Raw genomic sequence first — 20,284 nt, forward strand, 5'->3', positions numbered from 1 at the left:
ATTTTTTCCATTAGAGTTCTAGAAATTCTTACTCAGTTCAATGTTATGATCTTCAAGTTATTAGAAACCTGTATTCCAGAGCAATCTTCATGGTCTTTTCCATAAACCTTTTTGAAGGTGCAGCATTTTTGCCCGTAGTTGCTTGTCAGTGCTTTCAGGCAAGAATCAGGGGTAAAACAATAACTGTCTGTGAGTGACAAGTCTTAAAAATAGCCATGGTTAAAGATGTGGTGAGAGTTCACCAAATTGACAAGGAAATATGATTATTTTTATGATATACAGTATTTAAAAATAATAACTGGAATTATGACTGATAGTATAATACCAACACATACCAGATTTCTAGGAGATTCATATACATTCTGGAACACTTATATTAATAATATATGCCCATATAAATTTGATGATGTTTTCCATGTAATTTAATATGTCAAATAAGCCAAAATAAATTATTATTTCTCTTTTTACAGGAGACAGAGCAAATCTTTGAGATCTTGCAGGGAGCCTTTAGAATATTCCAAAGTTAATTTGAGGTCAAAAAGATTTCATTTAGAAATTGCTTTGGGGAAGTTTGTGAAAAATGACAAAAGATGCTTTTGTTTTCGCCTTAGGAGACATCTCTAGAAAAATGTTGCTAGGGCCGATGTCAGTTTGTTCTCTGTATTTATAGGTCTAATTCTTCTTTTAATTTGTTTATTCATTTGTTGTTTTGTTTTGTTTTGTTTAGAGTCCACATATGAGTGAAATCACATGGTATTTGTCTTTTTCAGTCTGACTTATTTCACTTAGCACAATACCCTCTAGGTCTATCCATGTTGTCACAAATGGCATAATTTCATCCTTGTTATGGTTACATAATATTCCAATATATAACATATCTTCCTTTTAATTTGTCTGTTGATGGACACTTAGGTTGCTTCCATGTCTTGGGTATTTTAAGTAATATTGTAATAAACAAATGGGTACATATATCTTTTCAATTTAGGTTTTCTTTTTCTTTGAGTAAATACCCAGTAAGGGAATTATTGGATCATATAATATTTCTATTTTTAATTTTTTGAGGACCCTCCAAACTGTTTTGATACAGTAGCTGTATCAATTTATATTTCTACTAACAGTGTATGAGAATGGTTGCCAAAGGGGAGGGAATGGAGGGCATAGGCAAAATGGGAGAAGAGGAAAGGGAAATATCAATCAATCAATCAATCAATCTTAAAAAAGAAAGAAACTTATGCATACCAATCAAAGAATGCATTTGTAGTCTCCAAAAGGTCTGGGACCCTCTTTTCAAGAGTGCCCCTTAATGTGAGGTATCTTATCTGGGTTAAAGTTTTCCCAAAATGGTCACTATAGTTCCAAATTATCCAAAAGTTCACTCATTTTGTAACTAAGGCTCAAGATCCTGGTCTATAGTGTTTACATAGGAAGTAGGAATTTCTGAGGGAGGCGAGAAGTTTTAGAACAGGCGGAATTACCTTTGCCTTTAGATTCCTTAAAATGACAAATCAATGGGGGGTAGTGATTTAACTCTTGCCCCAAAACCCAGGGAATCCTGAGTTTTCTCCCCTTATGGACTGAAGTGTGACTTACCAAGAGCTTCAAAAAACATAATGCAGATATACACAGTAAAGTCAGAGAATTCTGACTTAGACCTAAGAGAAAATTACCCTCTAACTCTGCAATTAGCAAGAAAGCAGTAAGTACAATGAATTCCATGTATACAAGCACATGATTGATCATCAGCCTCAGAGTCTTTGAAAGGGTCATCTTTGTATCCCACTTTTGACACCAGAAACTGTCAAATATCCAAAAACAGTAAAAATTAAAACCAGATCAGTAAAATAGTGTTTATTAAGAGTTTATTGTGCACATAACAGCTTAAAAACTAGGAGCCTTCAAACCAATGTGTATTAAAGCTCAGAGGTCTGACATCGCAGGATGGCTTGTAGAGTGAAAATGAGGAAGTGTTTTAACCTTCATAATGATCAGTTATCACAATGGGGGTTTCTAGATGGCAGAGGATTGGTTAAAAGTGATTATTTTACACCATTTTAGGAAAATGGCCTAAGTTTCTTTTATGGTTATCAGAGCAATACATTTATAAGAAATAACCTAAATTTTGGTTATGTTCATGAAATAAATTAGATTTAGTTTTTGTTTACATGGTTTAAATATGTTTATCTGGTTAGGGGATTTTCAAGCCAAATATCCATTTATTTTATTTTAAAACTATTATAAAATCTCAGTGTTTAGTTAAGTTTCAAAATATTTCAATAGTGATGACTTTATCTTTTGGTGATGACTTGGAATTATGGTCTTTAAAAAGTCTTCTTCAAAGAAGTGTTTATTACATCATATTCGAACTCAAGCCTGAAAGAAGAAACAATGCATTAAAGATTTCTAATAGGCTCAATGTTATAACAATTGGCAGCAGACGAAAACACTGTCTTTGATATTCAGTTGGGAAATGAGTATTATCTTCCAAAACAGTTTTCACATTAATAAAATTGACAAATATTTGAGGAACATATGGGAAAAAGGAATCAATTTGTACATAACTCTCACTTAGTAAATATTTGTTGAATTAACAGATTTTTCCTCAGAGCACAAAGGTACATGATTGCCGTGATTAAATTATCACAAATTCTGTTAAGCAGATTCAGAATTAGTAGAATTTTTTTCTTGAGGTGGTACAGCAAAGTGGAAAAGAACACAGATTTTGGAGAATAAAAGTCTTTGAATCAAGTTAGTCCTCCAGTTTTATTAACTGCATGATGATAAATTATTTAATGTCTAAACCTCAGGTCCTACCTCTGAAAAAAAATGGAGATTGTAGCAAGTATATTTTTGGGTGAGGTCAAATATGACCATTAATTAAAGCATTTAACACAGTAGTGGCCATATACTGCATGATAACTATTGTTATTTCTCCACAGTTTTTAATGGTTTTCAAAGAAACAAATTTTAAAAATGTAAATATATCACAACATTGAATGACTATAAACAATAATAGAAGAAATTCACTTTCTTTTGACAGAGAATGAATGATGCTGCATGATGGCTGCCTTTTCTATTGCTAACAAACCAAATGTGGTTTGCTTTACACATATTGAATTCCAGGGCCCCTTCTAGGATACTTGGGGTCATCATCACATGCCTGAGTTACTCAGGAGAGTTTAAGTCAGGTAAGAGGATCCTTGGTCAGAGGCAGCATAGGTCTAGTGATTTCTAGAACCTAGACTAAAGGAAATGCCAGGTAGAATTAATTTTATGGATGCTATTGGTGAGCATAGACAGAAAGTCCTTGAAGAGGGGCGGGCAGCATGAATCATTATTCTCAGCAAGTGACCTTTCTTGCAAAGGTAGACAACAGGTGTGGTACTCATGCAAATGATGGAAAAGGATGACTCATTGCATTTTAATTTATATTTTAGTGGGTAGGAATGTTCCAATTCAGGAAAAAGACAAAAGCTTTATTATTTCTTTGGCAGCTTTTTGTTTGTTTTTAACCCTGCTTCTCTCCCAAATTAGATGAAATAACAGAAATAGAGGCAAGGTTCTTAGACAGGCTTAGATAAGAGAGAAGCCTGTGAAAATTCTGCCTGAAGTAGAATAGAAGACTGGACCAAAGATAAAGGTCATATAATGACTATTTTCTTTTTATTTCATGTAAGTATGGATACATATAAATATATTTTCTTTTTCAACTTTAAGACTAGTAACGTAAGAGTTTTTTTAATATTTAAGATATTTCTATCATCTAGAATATCTAAGATTTCCAAACAAATAAGATGTGAGCCTTTATCTTTTTCCCTTTCAACATGTTACTTTACTTTTGTTTAAGGCTTTTTTAAAAATATGGAACTCCTCATGAATTTACATGTCATCCTTGCACAGGGGCCAGGCTAATCTTCTTCATATTGTTCCAATTTTAGTATATGTACTGCTAAAGTGAGCACTTGTTAATGAATTTTAAAGACTACATTAGTTAAAAATGAGGACTATTCAAATGGTGATAAATAATGATGAGTAATAATGCAGCACAGCAACATATAAAATACCTATTATTTTTGACACAATAGAATGAAAACCGTACTGCACCTTTGTGTGACAGCACAAACACAGAGCAGCCTAACATCAGTAGTGAAGCATCATCAGGTCTATCCTTGACCACAAATATTTAATGCTTTTTAATCAGCTCATGAAATTGAGTCTTACCACTCCTTGGAAATCTATGACAAAAAGGAGCTCTTTCCCAGCTTTTATAACTGAACATTTTAGGAGGACGATGGAAACATGTTAGATTTTTCTCCAAAGTATCAAGTGTTGTCCTTTTAAATGAATGAATGAATGAATGAATGAATGAATACATACACACATACAAAAAAGGAAGGCTGGCTTAGGAAGGCTGACTGTTTAGTTCTTCCAGATATACATTCTCTCCAGCAGCCTGGTAGTCAGCTGCAAGTAAAACAATCTGAAATTGTTTGCTCTCATTGTTATCATTTGACCCTTGTTTCTGAACTCAGTCCAGCATTTTTTGTATCACTGCTGAAGCACCATAAATTATACTTGCAGGAGCCCTTTTTGGAGAGACTGGTTAAGGGGAGTGAGTGTAGTGTGGATTTTTGGCACTGGAACTTGGTATGGTATGACTCAGTATCCAGGAAATATAAAACACTGCTTCTCTCCCTACAGTTTTGAAAAGAGGTCAAAACCCATGTTAGGAACTTTCCTGTTGCTGAAGAATGAAGAGATTTCCAAAATACAGGGAAAAACACACAGACTTACAAATAAAAGTTGGTCTCAAATTTCAAGGATATAGGGATATTCTTACTGTTTGAGTAACTACTGCAGTGCAGTTTCCCTTAAACTACACAGCACATAAATGTGTTTCTAAAAATTTTCTGAGAATAGAATCCAACTGAGGAAATTCATCCCAAAGCAAAGCTACCAACTCATGTTTCTTCCAGTTTCTATGTTATATTCACCAGCTATCCATCTTTAAGACAGCAATCCACTCCTACCCTCCAGGACACTAGGTGACACAAATAGATGAATAGAAATAAACAACAGTAAATCACATATTGAATACATATAAATTAAATGAGTTTAACTTGTGAACATTACTAAACAACTTTTGAAGTTAATAACTGCATTTTAAGAATTCTAAATATGATAAATTCTACTAACAGTCTTGCTAAATTTTTATGTTAGCTCTGAAGTCCCAGGTGAAAGAGGATATTGGATGGAATGAAACCTACCCTGGTCAATCCATGAATAAGCCAGCCAAATAGAGGAAATGAAGACTACAAATAGAATATAAACAATTCCATCTTTCTTTTATCTTTCAACATTTTCTGGCTGTTTTAATATTTCACAAATGAAAAGTTTGTGTTAATGAGTATTGTCCAAGCCTGAAACAAATGTCCAATCAATGTCTAAAACTGTTAGCCAATGAATCAAAATCAATAGTACTCAGATCAAAGTTCCAGGAAGAGGACAAAATAAATGGATGACTTCTGGGGAGAAAAAGAAATGAAATAGGTAGCCTGGAGTATTTTGGGATGGTTAAATGGGAAATTGTGTCAATATGAAAATCGCAATGCTTTACCAAAGATTCACAAACACATTCTCTTGGAATCTTTAATTAGTGGTGTGAGCATTTAGGTGTTTGGGATTATTGAGCAATATTATTTTGTAATTACTTGAAAACTGCTCCCATCTGTAATTGAGTTCCCATGGCTCTTTTCATGTCTGTTTTGTAGAAATTGCCCTCTACTGTGTTTCAGTTATGTTTTTATTTCTCCAAGAAGGATTGTCATTCAAATAGAAATGGACCTAACCATAAATGTTAAAAGTTAAAAATTAAAATATGTGCTATTTTTTCCTCTTTAAGCCTTTCTGTATTTTACAGATTTCTTATTACTTTATCTAGGGATAATTAATACAAGATTGGAAGATTAGAGATACATTGTTTGAAGAATTAATGCTTTGTTTAAAAATGGTATTTTTTTCTCAATTTTTTCAATAGGAAATTAAATGTTCTTCTTCCAGCACGTTTGTTTGTTCATGTGTTTGTTTGTTTTTCATTCTTTAAACATATTACTAAAATAACTGAAACAATTTGCCAAATTCAGAGTGAAAATGGCAATAATCTGTTTTCCCAGTTTCTTACCAATATTTGGAGGAATTCGTAACAGTTAAACCTAATAAAACTTTTGTTGTTTTTTAATGAGCTTTTAATTTTCAGATAATTGTAGAATTAGTTTTCTCGATGTAAATTGTAAGATTACAAAGAGAACCTTTCTATTCTCTACCCAATTTTTCCCAGTGGTAACATCTTACACATCTGTAGTATCATATCACAACCAGAATATTGACACAGATGCAATACACTGATCTTATTCAGGTATCGCCAGTTTTATTTGCACTCATTTGTATGCGTGTGTGTGTTTGTATATACTAGTTGAGTATTCAGTTCTAAGCAATTTTATCATACATGTAAGTTTGTGTATCCACCACAGTCAAGATACAGAACAGTTCCAACAGCACAAGAATTCCTGATTATTTCCTTTTATTATCACCCCCACCTTCCAGCTTTTTACCACCCTCTAACCTCCCCAACTCCTGGCAACAATTAATCTGTTCTCTCTATATATAATTTTGTCATTTCAAGAATGTTATATAAATGTAAACATACACTATGTGTGGGAATGACTTTTTTCACTCCATATAATTCCTTTGAGATTCATCCAAGTTGTTGTGTATACCAATAAAATTTTTAAATGTTAACACTACTAACTAATAGAAGACAAACATAATTATAATCTTATCATGATTATAAGAATCTTTGAATGGTCTAGTTTAGTGCTTCTCAATCACATGGGAGCTTACTAAACTAAAACACAGCTAGCTGGGCTCCACCCCTAGAGCTCCTGATACAGTGGTCTGGAGAGGACGTTAGAATGCACATATCGGAAAAGTCCTTCTCAGTGAGGCTGATGCTGATGACCCAACTTTGAATAACACTGTTTAAAATTTATAATTAAGAACTCATTACAATTCTAATTTGAAATATTGTTCTAAAATAATTCATTGTCACTCTTATACACCCAAAAGTTGTGGGTCTAAAAGAGAAAGCAACATTCTCAGTCTTCTCAAGGAATTCTCCATTACTCCCAGTAGAAAACCAGACTTTCTAAATCAATAGCAAAAAAAAAAAAAAAAAAAAAAAAAAAAAAAAAAAAACCAAACAAAAAGAAAGCAGGCAGTTTACAAAAGAGGAAATACAAAGACCCAATAAACTAAATAAACAAAAGTGTTTCTCAGTAGTAATCAAGGAAATACAAATTAAAGCAATGAGCTAATAAAATCTTATTGGCAAATATTTCAGAATTTGGTAACATGACATGTTGGTAAGTTAACAGAAAAATGCATAGCCCTAATAGTTAAAGGGCACAACTATAATTACTATACTATACTATGTACTAATATACTCTATACTATTACTATACTATACTAAGTAAATTACATGCATTAACTAATTACTTTATTTCTCAAAACAGCTATATAGTTGAGTACTATTAATAATAACTAACATTCGATTTGTGGATCCAGTTCAAGATGGCAACGTAGGAGGTCTGAAGTCCCCTCCTCCTACAGACACACCAAATGTATGGCTATGCATTGAGCAATTCCCCCTGAAAGAAATCCAGAAACTGAGTGACTCCTATATATCAGATGAACAAAAAAGCACCCATAAAGAAATGGGTAGGAAAGGCCAAGACACACTCACTCTAAACCCTACCCCTGGCACAGCAACCACACAATCAGGAGGAAATTCCCAACTCCCAGTTTCTCCCTGAGGAGTGAAGAGTTTAGACCCTATATCCAACACCCTAACTTTTAAGACTTGCACCTGAGGGATGGACCCCAAAACTTCTAGCTCTGAAAACCAATGGAGCTTGCATCTACAAGGCCCACAAGATTATAGGATCCTAAAGGATAAAAAGGAACAGTTCTTAATGGGCTCTAAAGGACTCATCATGGCTATCTCCCCAGGGCTCAGTGTAGGGAGCAGCAAAAAAAATGCCATGCCTCCATTTTCCCAATCTTTTCCTGAAAAAGGTGTATCTGCATATATTAAAAGCTACTTGCTGAGAATAGGGCTTCTAACTTAGCACACATCTAGGAACTCACTGCCATCCTCCCTGGAGACCAGGGAAGCCAAGTGGACATCTCTGCCTTCTCCCTCTAGCCCACTCCAAATCACCAGTATCTCCATAAAAGGAGCTTGTGCACACATCGTACCCCAGCTTCAGTGGTTGCCATCTGAGGATTGGGATCCTGGATTGCCTGGCTCTGATAGCCATTAGGGATTGCATTCAGGAATCCAACAGGACTGTAGCAAACAAAGAATCAGTTCTTAATTGGCTATCCTCCCAGAGCTCAGAGCAGAAAGAACAAACAGAAACACCCATCTCCCAGTCTTTCCCTGAAAGAGGTCTATTTGCATACTTTCAAAGCTGCTGCCCAAGGATCAAGTTTCTAATTTAGCACACACATCTCAGGCCTGAATGACATCATCCCTAGAGACCAGGGAAGCCTGTGGACATCTCTGTCCTGTCCCTCTAGCCCACTTCAAGTAGCCAGTATTTCCCTAGAAAAAGTTGTTCACACATCTGGTACCCCACATTTTCTAGTTGCTGCCCAGGGCACAGGCCCTGGGAACACTTGGCTCTGACAGCCAAGACACATTCATGAGTACCACAGGACTAGAGCAAACAAAAAGAGCAATTCTCAATGGATACAGAAACACCCTGCACCCCTCCCATGGCTTTACAACTGGGCCAAACACAGGAAGAGTAGCAAAAATGCTACCTTCCAGTTTCTCCCAGGAAGGGACTTAATTACATACTTTCCTGCTGCTGTCTGAGGTTCCAGCTTCCAATCAACTGGCATTACTAACTGCGATCCTCCCCTTTAGGACACTGATGGGTCTGGGCACACCCTCAAATACTGAGAGGCAGCTAGAACAATGAAGGCAACTTGGGCATTCACAAGGGTGTAAGAGAAAATGAAAATCAGGTTAGACTGATTGAGATTGCTTCTACCCAAGAGAACTCTGTCAAGACTGAGAGAGGTGGTTACTTTATCTAATGAGCAGAAACCAACACAGAGAGTCAAGAAAAATAAAGAAGTAGGGAGCTATATTTCAAACAAAATAACAAAATAAAATTCCAGAAACAGACCTTAATAAAATGGAGATAGGTGCTTTACTTAATAGAGAATGCAAAATAACAAAGATAATGCCCACAGAGGTCAGGAGAATTATGCATGAACAAAGTGAAAATTTCAAAGAAGAGATAGAAAATATGAAAAAGTACCAAACAAACACAGAGCTGAAGACTACATTAACCGAACTGAAAAATGCAATAGAGGGATTCAGGTTTAATAGCAGACTAGATGAAACAGAAGAAAAAATCAGTGAACTGGAAGACTAAGCAGTGAAATTCATCTAATCTGAGAAGTGAAAAATTTAAAAAGAGAAGTAAAAATAGTGAAGATAGCTTAAGAGACTTTTGAAATACCATCCAGAGGACCAATATACACATCACAGAGGTCCCAGAAGGAGAATCAAAGAAAGAAAGGGTCAGAAAGCTTTTTCAAAGAAACAATGGCTGAAACCTTTTCTAAACATGGAGAAATAGACATCTAGACCCAGAAAACTTAAAAAAAAAAAAAATCCAAAGAGACACACAACAGGACACATTGTATGCAAAGTGTCAAAAGTTAAAGACTAAAGAAGAATCTTAAAAGCAAGAAGTGGAAAGCACTTGTTACATAAGACTATCGGTAGTTTTTTAGCAGAAACTTTGCAGGCCAGAAGGGAGTGAGTGACGTAGTCGAAGTGCTGAAAGGAAAAAACTACCAACTAAGAATACTCTACCTGGCAAAACTGTCCTTCAAAATTGAAGGAGAGGTAAAGAATTTTCCAGACCGGGACACCTGGGTGGCTCAGTCGGTTAAGCGTCTGCCTTTGGCTGAGGTCATGAGTCCCACATTGGGCTCATTGCTCAGCAGGGAGCCTACTTCTCCTTCTGCCTGCCATTCTCTCTCTCTGGGAAATAAATAAATAAATAAAATCTTTTTTAAAAAAAAGAATTTTTCAGACAAGTAAAAGCTGAGGAGTTCATCTACTAGACTAGTCTTACAAAGAATGTTAAAGTGAGTACTTCAAGCTGAAATGAAAGATGCTAACTGGTAACAGGAAAACACATAAAAATATAAAACTCAGTGATAAAGAAAAATGTAGTTAAATTCAGAATACTCTAATATTGTGATGATGGTGGGTAGATGACTTGTAACTCTAGTGTATACATGTCAAAAGAGAAAAATGTCAAAAATAACCATAACTACAATGATTTGTGAATGGATACACAATGTAAAAAGATGTAAATTGTGATGTCAAAATATAAAATGTGCAATAGGATCCAACAGTACATTAAAAGGATTATTTACCACGACCAGATGGGATTTATTCCTGGGATACAAGGGAGGTTCTACATCCACAAATCAATTAATGTGATATACTACATTAATAAAAGAAAGGACAAGAACCATATGATCCTCTCAATTGATGCAGAAAAAGAATTTGACAAAACACAGCATCCTTTCTTGATTAAAACTGTTCAAGGGCGCCTGGGTGGCTCAGTCGTTAAGCGGCTGCCTTCGGCTCAGGGCATGATCCCGGCATTCTGGGATCGAGCCCCACATCAGGCTCCTCCACTGGGAGCCTGCTTCTTCCTCTCCCACTCCCCCTGCTTGTGTTCCCTCTCTCGCTGGCTGTCTCTGTCTCTGTCAAATAAATAAATAAAAACCTTAAAAAAAAAAACTGTTCAAAGTATAGGATAGAGGGATCATACATCAATATCATAAAAGCCATCTATGAAAAGGCCACAGTGAATATCATTCATAATGGGGAAAAACAGAGCTTTTCCCTTAAGGTCAGGAACAAGACAGAGATGCCCACTACCACCATTATTGTTCAACATAGTACTAGAAGTCCTAGCATCAGCAATCAGACAACAAAAAGAAAAAAAAGCCATTCAAATTGGAAAGAATAAGTCAAACTCTTTCCCTTCACAGATGACATGATACTTTATGTGGAAAACCCAAAAGACTGCACCCCCAAATTACCAGAACTCATACAGCAATTCAGCAATCTGGCAAGATACAAAATCAATGCACAGAAATCAGTTGCATTTCCATACACTAACAATGTAACTGAACAAAGAGAAATTAAGGAATTGATTCCACTTACAATAGCACCAAAAACCATAAGATACCTAGGAATAAACCTAACTGAAGAGGTAAGGGATCTATACTCTAGAAACTACAGAACACTTATGAAAGAAATTGAGGAAGACACAAAGAGATGGAAAATCATTCCATGCTCATGGATTGGAAAAATAAACATTGTTAAAATGTCTGTGTTGCCCAGAGCAATCTACATTTTCAATGCAATCCCTATCAAAATACCATTGACATATTTCACAGACAATCCTAAACAAACAATCCTAAAATATGTATGGAACAAACAATCCTAAAATGTGTATGGAACCAGAAAAGACCCTGATTGCCAGGGGAATGTTGAAAAAGAAAACCAAAGCTGGGGCCATCATGATGCCTGACTTCAAGCTATATTACAAAGCTGTGATCATCAAGAGAGCATGGTACTGGCACAAAAACAAACACATAGATCAGTGGAACAGAATAGAGAACCCAGAAATTGACCCTCAACTCTATGATCAACTAATCTTTGACAAAGCAAAAAAGAATATCCAATGGGAAAAAAAGGCAGTCTTTTCAACAAATGGTGTTGGGAAAATTGGACAGCCACATGTAGAAGAATTAAGCTGGACCATTCTCTTACACCATGCACAAAGATAAACTCAAAATGGATGAAAGACCTCAAAGTGATACAGGAATCCATCAAAATCCTAGAAGAGAACATTGGCAGTAACCTCTTCAACATTGGCCACAGCAACTTCTTTCAAGACAGGTCTCCAAAGGCAAGGGAAACAAAAGCAAAAATGAACTTTTGAGACCTTATCAGGATAAAAAGTTTCTGCACAAAGGAAACAGTCAACAAAACTAAGAGGCAACCCACGGAATGGGAGAAGATCTTTGTAAATGACATTACAGATAAAGGGCTGGTATCCAAGATCTATAAAGAACTTATCAAACTCAACACCCAAAAAACAAATAATCCAGTCAAGAAATGGGCAGAACACATAAAAGACACTTCTCCAAAGAAGACATACAAATGGCTAACAGACACATGAAAAAATGTTCAACATCACTAGCCCTCAGGGAAATACAAATCAAAACCACAAAGAGATACCACCTTATACCAGTTAGAATGGCAAAAATTGACAAGGCAAGAAACAACAAATGTTGGAGAGGATGTGGAGAAAGGGGAACCCTCTTACTCTGTTGGTGGGAATGCAGGCTGGTACAACCACTCTGGAAAACAGTATGGAGGTTCCTCAAGACATTAAAAATAGAGGTACCCTATGACCCAGCAATTGCACCACTAGGTATTTACCCCAAAGATACATATGTAGTGAAAAGAAGGGGCATATGTACCCCAATGTTCATAGCAGCAATGTCCACAGTAGCCAAACTGTGGAAGGAGCTGAGATGTCCTTCAACAGATGAATGGATAAAGAAGATGTGGTTTATATATACAATGGAATATTACTCAGCCATCAGAAAGGATGAATACCCAACATTTGCATCAACATGGATGGAACTGGAGGGTATTATGCTAAGTAAAATAAGTCAAGCAGAGAAAGACAATTATCATATGGTTTCACTCATATGTGGAACATAAGGAATAGTGCAGAGGACCACAGAGGAAGGGAGGAAAAACTGAATGGGAAGAAATCAGAGAGGGAGACAAGCCATGAGAGTCTCTGGACTCCAGGAACCAAGCTGAGGGTTACAGAAGAGAGGGGGGTTGTGGAATGGGGTAACCAGGTGATGGGTATTAAGGAAGGCATGCATTGTGATGAGCACTGGGTGTTTAATGCAACTAATAAATAGTTGAATACTACATAAAATACTAATGATGTGCTATATGTTGGCTAACTGAACATAATAATAACAAATGTATATAAAATGTGGGTGTGTAGCACTTTTATATACATTTTAAGTTAAATTTTTATCTGCTTAAAATAGAGTGTTATAGATATATTTTATGCAATTCCCATGATAACCACAAAGAAAAAGCCTATGGTAGATATACGAAAAATAAAGAGAAAGTAACGAAGGCATATCACTTCAGAAAATCACCAAATCAAAAAGGAAGAGAACAAATGAGAAGAAAGGAACAAAGGAATTATAAAACAATAAGAAAACAATTAACAAAATAGAAGTAGTAAGCTCATAGCTATTAATAATGCCTTTAAATGTAAACAGACTAAATTCTCCAACAGACATACAATGGCTAAATTAATTTAAAAAATAAGACCCACCTATATGCTGCCTATAAGAGACTCACTTCACCTTTAAGGATACACACAGACTGAAACTGAAGGAATGAAAAAATAAGATTGCATGCAAATGGAAGGCAAAAGAAAAGAGAAGATACACTTACAAAAGACAATAGGGGAAACAAGAGAAAAAGGAAGTCATTATATAAGAATAAAGGGATTAATTTACCAAGAGGATATAATGTCTGTAAACATTTATGCACCCAACACAAGTATCTAAATATTAATGGATTTGAAGGGAGATATAAGCAGCAATACATTAATAGTAGAGGATTTCATTATCTAACTTTCAACAATGGATAGATCATCCAGACAGAAAATCAAGAAGGAAGCACTAGACTTAAACTACACATTAGACCAGATGGACTTAAAAGACATTTATAGAAATTCCATCCAATAGCAGGAGAGGACACATTCTTCTCAAGTGCATATGGAACATTCTCCACGACAGATCATATATTAGTCTTAATAAATTTAAGAAGATTAAAATCATATCAAACATCTTTTTTGACCATAATAGTATGAAACTGGAACTCAAGAGAAAACTGGAACACTCACAAATATATGATTAAACAACATGCTCCTAAAAGCCCAATGGGTCAAAGAAGAAATCAAAACAGAAATTGAAAACTATCTTGAGACAAATGGAAGTGGAAACATATATACTAACAACTACGGGATACAGCAAAAACAGTTCTACAATGAAAATTTATAGTGTTATATGCCTAATTTAAGACCAAAGAAAGCAAGCAACTAGAAAAAGAAGAGCTATCTCCTCACACCTTTTAGAATAAGTATCATCAAAAAGACAAGAAATAACAAGTGTTGGCAAGGATATGGAGAAAAGGGAACCCTTTTGCACTATTGGTGGGAATGTAAACTGGTGCTGTCACTATGGAAAACAGCACAGAGGTTCCTCAGGAAATTAAAAATAGATCATACAAGCTATCACTTGATCTAGCAATCACACTTCTGGGTATATATCGAAATGAAATGAAAACAGGATCCCAAACAGATATCTGCACTCCCATGTTTAGTGAGGTTTTATTCACAATAGCCAAGATATGAAAACAATCTAAGTGTCTTTCAACAGATGAATAAAGAATATGTGATTGATGTATATGTATATCAATATACATACAATGGAATATTATGCAGTCATGACAAAAGGCATCTGCTATTTGTAACAACATGGATGTAATTTGAGGGCATTTTGCTAAATGAAATGTTAGACCAAGAAAGACAAATACTGCATGGTCTCACATATATGTGGTCTCTAAAAAAGTTGAACTCATAGAAATGGAAACGAGAATGGTGGTTACTAGGGGTGGGGGGAAGGGAGGAGCAGGGAGGACGGTAAGAGAAAACCGGAAATGCTAGTTAAAGAACACAGACTTCCAGCTACAAGATGACAACTTCTGGATATCTAGCGTTAAGCACAATGACTATAGTTAACAATATTTTATTATAAGCTTGAAAGTAGCTAACAGGAGTATATCTTAAACATTCTCAACACAAAAAAGAAATGGTAATTATCTCCTGTGATGCAGGTGTTAGCTAATGCTACACTGGTTATCATCTTGCAATAAATGTGTCAATCATCATGTTACACACCTTGAACTTACAGGTTTTATGTCAATTATATTTCAATAAAGCTGGAAAAAAATCACTTAAAAACTCATTATATATGCCAGGTATTATTCAAAGTAATTTAATAATAACAACAACAGCTAATACTTCATGAATGCTTATTGAGTTCCAGGTACTGTTGTAAGCACACTGTGCAACCCTATGAGGTACATATTATTTGTTTTTTTATCTATTTATCTCACAGAATCCCAGGGAGTATCCAATCCTAGGAAGGACCTAGGAAGCAAAGGAATCAATAGTAAAGCTGGGCATGTTAACAACAACGATTCAAGAGGCTTCTCTCTAGGTCATAATCATTAATTGATTCCACTTTAATAATATGGAAAGTTTGTCTCCCCAGCAAAGATCAAATTCCCAGAGGAGAGTCTTGGTTAGCTCAGCTGGGGAAAGGTGTCTACCCTAGGATCAATCAGCTCCATCCAGAGTGGCAAAATCAGCAGCTCAGACATAATCGTCAGAGGCCCATCTGCAAGTTTTTGACCGATCTCTGAGATAGGTGAAGTTAGGAAAAGGGCACAGAATAAGGTTATAAGCCCGGAACTCATCCCAGCTCTGGTCTCTTTTACTCTGTGAAGTTGCTGGGAGAGGCAAACAGTGACTGGGAGCTATTGATTCAGCTAACATTTTGGAAGGTTCCCTGAGCACCTAAGCTGTGCCTGGCACTTTAATAATTTGCCTTTGTATAATGTGCAATGGTTTTCAAAGATCTTTTACACAGACCTTTCTTTTTTCTTTTTTTTCTTTTTATCCTCAAAACAACCACATAAATATAGGTAGTGCAGATAGTAATTCTCCCCAGTTTTTATGGAGGAAGAAACACAAGCTGACAAATAGGTTGCCCAAAAGTCACATGTTTGGAAAGGGGGAGTGGAACTGGGACTCTGACCTCTGAGTTTTAATCCCCAATCAGTCATCCTCCCATTAATATTGGATGCGAATATTTAGTACTGGTCTGGGGAAGAGGTACTGAGCAGCTTATTTCATTGAGAAGGAAGAACTTAATGACCAAGAAGGTGAGTAATAGGGTCCAGATGAGAGATCTGACTAGCAATAAAGTGAAAATGATAGCAGAGAAAGAATTTATTCAGAAACAAACAGCAAATTTATTCATGGGATTTATCTAATAAATGACAGCAAAGAATAAAATATACTGTTATTCTAATTTAGGAAAGACTCACTCTATGTGGAATAAATAGAACGATTTTCTCTGATGATAGGAAAATACTCCACACTCGTATCAAGATGATGAACAATGTTGTCAGATAGCATTAGCCTGCAGAAGGAAATCAGTGGTGAAAAATATCAGGTTTAATTAGAACAGTCTTGGAGAAGATGCCCCTATAGGATTACTAAAAAGTGAATTCATTGCAGATCTCTTCTTTGCATCATCTGTGTCATGTAAAAGTTGAACTGGAATTATAGAGCAAACGAAATTGTCAGGTCAGCGTCACACTTTCCTCCTCAGCCAAGTTAATTTTTCATTAGGAAATATTCCCAGGCTTTCTCCCAAGAGGGTAAGGCACGAAAATAATGAGAATAAGAAATTGGCTAAGTATCTCTTGCTACGAAGAAAAAAATTATTTCACCTTGTTTCCCGAATTTTCTTCTCAGGCAATGACATTAATGTTACCTCTACATATGTCTGATATAATAAAAAGATAATTTTAGCAAAACAGAATACTGTCACTCTCATGGTCTCTTGTTGCTGTGAGATGAAGGACAGTATTTTGCCTCTGCAGTTATCAAGTCTAAATATTGAGACTTCAAAATTCAACATGCTTTTCACCAAAGTGATCCTGCATATGAGTTCCAAAGACTTTATGTCAGCTGGCTGAATGATCAGTGGTGTAATTATTACTGTCATTCTTTGTGATAAATCCTGGATTGATTTAATTATATTAGCTCACTCTCTCATTTTGAAAGAAAACCTCTTCTGTTTATATGGTGCTAAAGGTTCTTTCATACCTCCAAGATGTGGAAAGGGAAAAAAGCAAGTCGCAGAACAATGTTTCACATTCACTGGTGTGCACTCAGTGTCTAGCACAGAGAACTAGATGGAAGAACAACAAACAGTTGAGAATTGTTGCATCTAGGGAAAGGAGGGGAAGGCAGGAGGAGTGGCAGATCACAGAAGGGGGACATTCATGTTTTTTTCTAAATATTTCTGTGTGGTTTGAATCTTTTACAACAATAACATATTCATGTATGATTTGTATGATTTTAAAAGGACAATAAAATAAAAGATTCATTCAGTCAATGAGAAATGGGTCTTTTTACTCACAATGCTGCTTAAAGGTTAATTTTTGTGAAATCAATTAGTGGTTTTAGTTTCTAAGGCTAATTTCTGTTTGGGTCTGTTACCCGGTAGCTCATTTCTCTAGGAGATTTTAATTTTTTTTAAATGTAAGTTTTAAAAGGTAACAAATATTAAAATATGTCAAATGTACTTTAAGTTTTAACTTTTGGCAGCATTACACAGAATCTGTCCAGAAAAGAGAATATGGTACCACAAATTTAAAGATAGACTCTTACAACTTTTCATCTAATACTTTTTCCAGAGTGAAGAGGTTAGAAAATTGTTTTAAAATTTGAAGTTCCTATGAAATATCATCCTTTTTCTATAGCCATTTACCAAACTCTTTAAACTCTAGTTTAAATCCTAGCTTTGGGTCCCTAAATCATTTCTTTGGGTGTTGTTGTTTTGTTTTGTTCTTTGTGTTTTTGTTTTTGTTTTCTTTTGTAGTTTAAAAATTACTATTGGAAAAGTTGTGTAAGTACATATTTGTTGAGAGGCACAGAGGAGATAGAGAAGGAAGACTCTCGGGTTATCCTTCTTGGTCACTTTGACAAGCTCATTGTCTTCAATTTACAAAAGCTCCAAATGTTGGGGATCCTAGGTACCTCTTCATAGTCTTCTGTTCTTAAACTCCTTGCGGGCAATCTGGCCTTTACCCAAGTCTCAATTATCACATGTACGCTTAATATCCTCAAATCTGTACATACATCCCAGATCTTTAGAGTGAGCTCCAGGTTCTTCCCTCCAACTGCAATGCACTGTATCTAGTTAGATGCCCCACAGGCATGATGAACTTAAAAAGTATAAAAGTGGACTCATCTCTCTTTACCCCAAACCTACTCTATCTCCTATGAACCTGGCAGTCTCCAACCAGTGGTGATTTTGTCCCCCCAGGTGTACCTGGTAATATCTAGAGACAACTGAGGTAGAGGAATACTGCTGGCATGTGATGGGTAGATCCAGAGATGTCACTAAACATTCCAAATTTTATAGAATATGCCCTCCCAAACACACAGCAAAGAATTTTCTGGCCCCAAATAGAAATTGGTTAATAGGCCAAGTTTTAAAGATTCATTTCCAAAATAGTTGAGAAATGGTTAATTTGTTAATTAATAGTTAATAACATTTCAGAGAACAAGGACACCATTTATCTATCCTTGAAGTCATCCTTACTTTCTACTTCTCTCATTTTCCACATCTAGATGTTTATCAGTCCCACAGATTCTAGATACAATCGATCTCCAGGTTACCATCACCACAGACAAGACTTCATTCATACTATCTCCTGGACTACATAACTCTTTTCATTAATCTCCCCTCTCTTCATCTCCCTCTGCATCAGTTTCTTTCCTGCTGTTGGAGGGACCTTTCCAAAACACATATATATTGATGCCAGTGGATGAAGTTCAAGTTGCTGATCCTGTTGTTGTCCCATCCCTTTAGATCTCTTTAGTTCCTTGTTCCCAAATCTCCCATTTCTGCTACCAGCTCCCCAAATCCTCCATACATATTAAGTACAGGAAGATCTAAAGGACTTATTGCTTTCTTTCAGCTTCTGTGCCTTTGTATGTCAGGATGGAAAGCCAGCACCCTACTCTATTTTTTTCTGGTTCATTCATACTTATTATTCAGAGTGCAGCTCATATGTAACTTTGTCTGAGAATACTTTATTCCCCAACCAACTCAAGTCTACAAAGAATGCTCATACTTATCAAGGTTTATGGTGGAAAAAACAGAATGAGATTCTGGATAACTTAGATAAAAAAAGAATTTATTAAAAGTGTGTTAGTATCTACACTAGGTTGAATAGTGTTTTCCAAAAATTTATGTCCATCCTAAGACTGTAATATGACCTTATTTAGAAATAAGGTCTTCTCAGATGTAATCAAGTTAGGATGAGATTATACTTGGTTACAGTGAGTTCTAAGTCCCATATGACTGGCATCCTTTTAAGAAAAAGGAAATTTGGGGGTGCCTGGGTGGCTCAGCCAGTTCAGCATCTGTCTTCATCTCGGGTCATGATCCCAGTGTCCTGGAATCAAGCCCCATATCAGGCTCCCTGCTCGGCGGGTAGTCTGCTTCTCCCTCTCCCTCTGCCTGACACTCTGCCTGCTTGTGCTCTCTCTCTCTCTCTCTCTGTGTCAAATAAATAAATAAAACCTTAAAAAAAAAAGAAAAAGGGAATTTGGACACAAAGATACATACCCAGAGGGGAGAATACCATGTGCATGTTAAGACAGAAGGAGAGACTGAAATGATGCATCTCCTAAGAAATAAGCCAAAGAATTCCAAGGATTCCTGACAACTGCCAGAGGCCAAGAATGGAGGCATGTAACAAATTCTCCTTCAGAGCCTCCGGAAGAAACCAACTCTGTGACACCTTGATTTCAGACTTCTAGCCTCCCGAACTGAGAGATAATACATTTCCATTGTTTAAGCCATCCAGCTTGTGGTTATTCACTACAGTAGCCCTAGAAGTCTACTACACTAGCCTAGATAATGAATAGGAAGGATAAAAACATATGCTATTGCTAGTTAGTCAAGGCATCGTTAAAATCATGCCCTGGAATGATTTTCTTAAAAAGTTGTTTCTTGATACCTGCCATTATCGCCAGCGTTACCAGCACTCTCTGGACATTTCTGTACAATTGGTATACTGTTGCAACCTGAATCCTCAGCTGTCTTCAGGGTCTATGAGCCCTTTCCCACTCCCCATGTGACTTTGTTTCATTCTCTCAAGTTGAGTGAAAAGTGCTCTTAGAGGGATCAGCTATCT

General features: G+C 36.0%; 1 non-coding gene across 1 annotated transcript; it reads right to left on the minus strand.

Moving 5' to 3' along the window:
- Positions 1-3,852: 3,852 nt before the first annotated feature.
- LOC121105728 lies at positions 3,853-3,959 on the minus strand. Its single transcript, XR_005838379.1, has one exon. It is a non-coding gene; the product is annotated as a U6 spliceosomal RNA (small nuclear RNA).
- Between the last annotated feature and the right edge of the window lie 16,325 nt (positions 3,960-20,284).

The sequence above is a fragment of the Ursus maritimus genome, unplaced genomic scaffold, assembly GCF_017311325.1.
Source record: "Ursus maritimus isolate PB19 unplaced genomic scaffold, ASM1731132v1 scaffold_29, whole genome shotgun sequence".
In the NCBI taxonomy this organism is placed as follows: domain Eukaryota; kingdom Metazoa; phylum Chordata; class Mammalia; order Carnivora; family Ursidae; genus Ursus; species Ursus maritimus.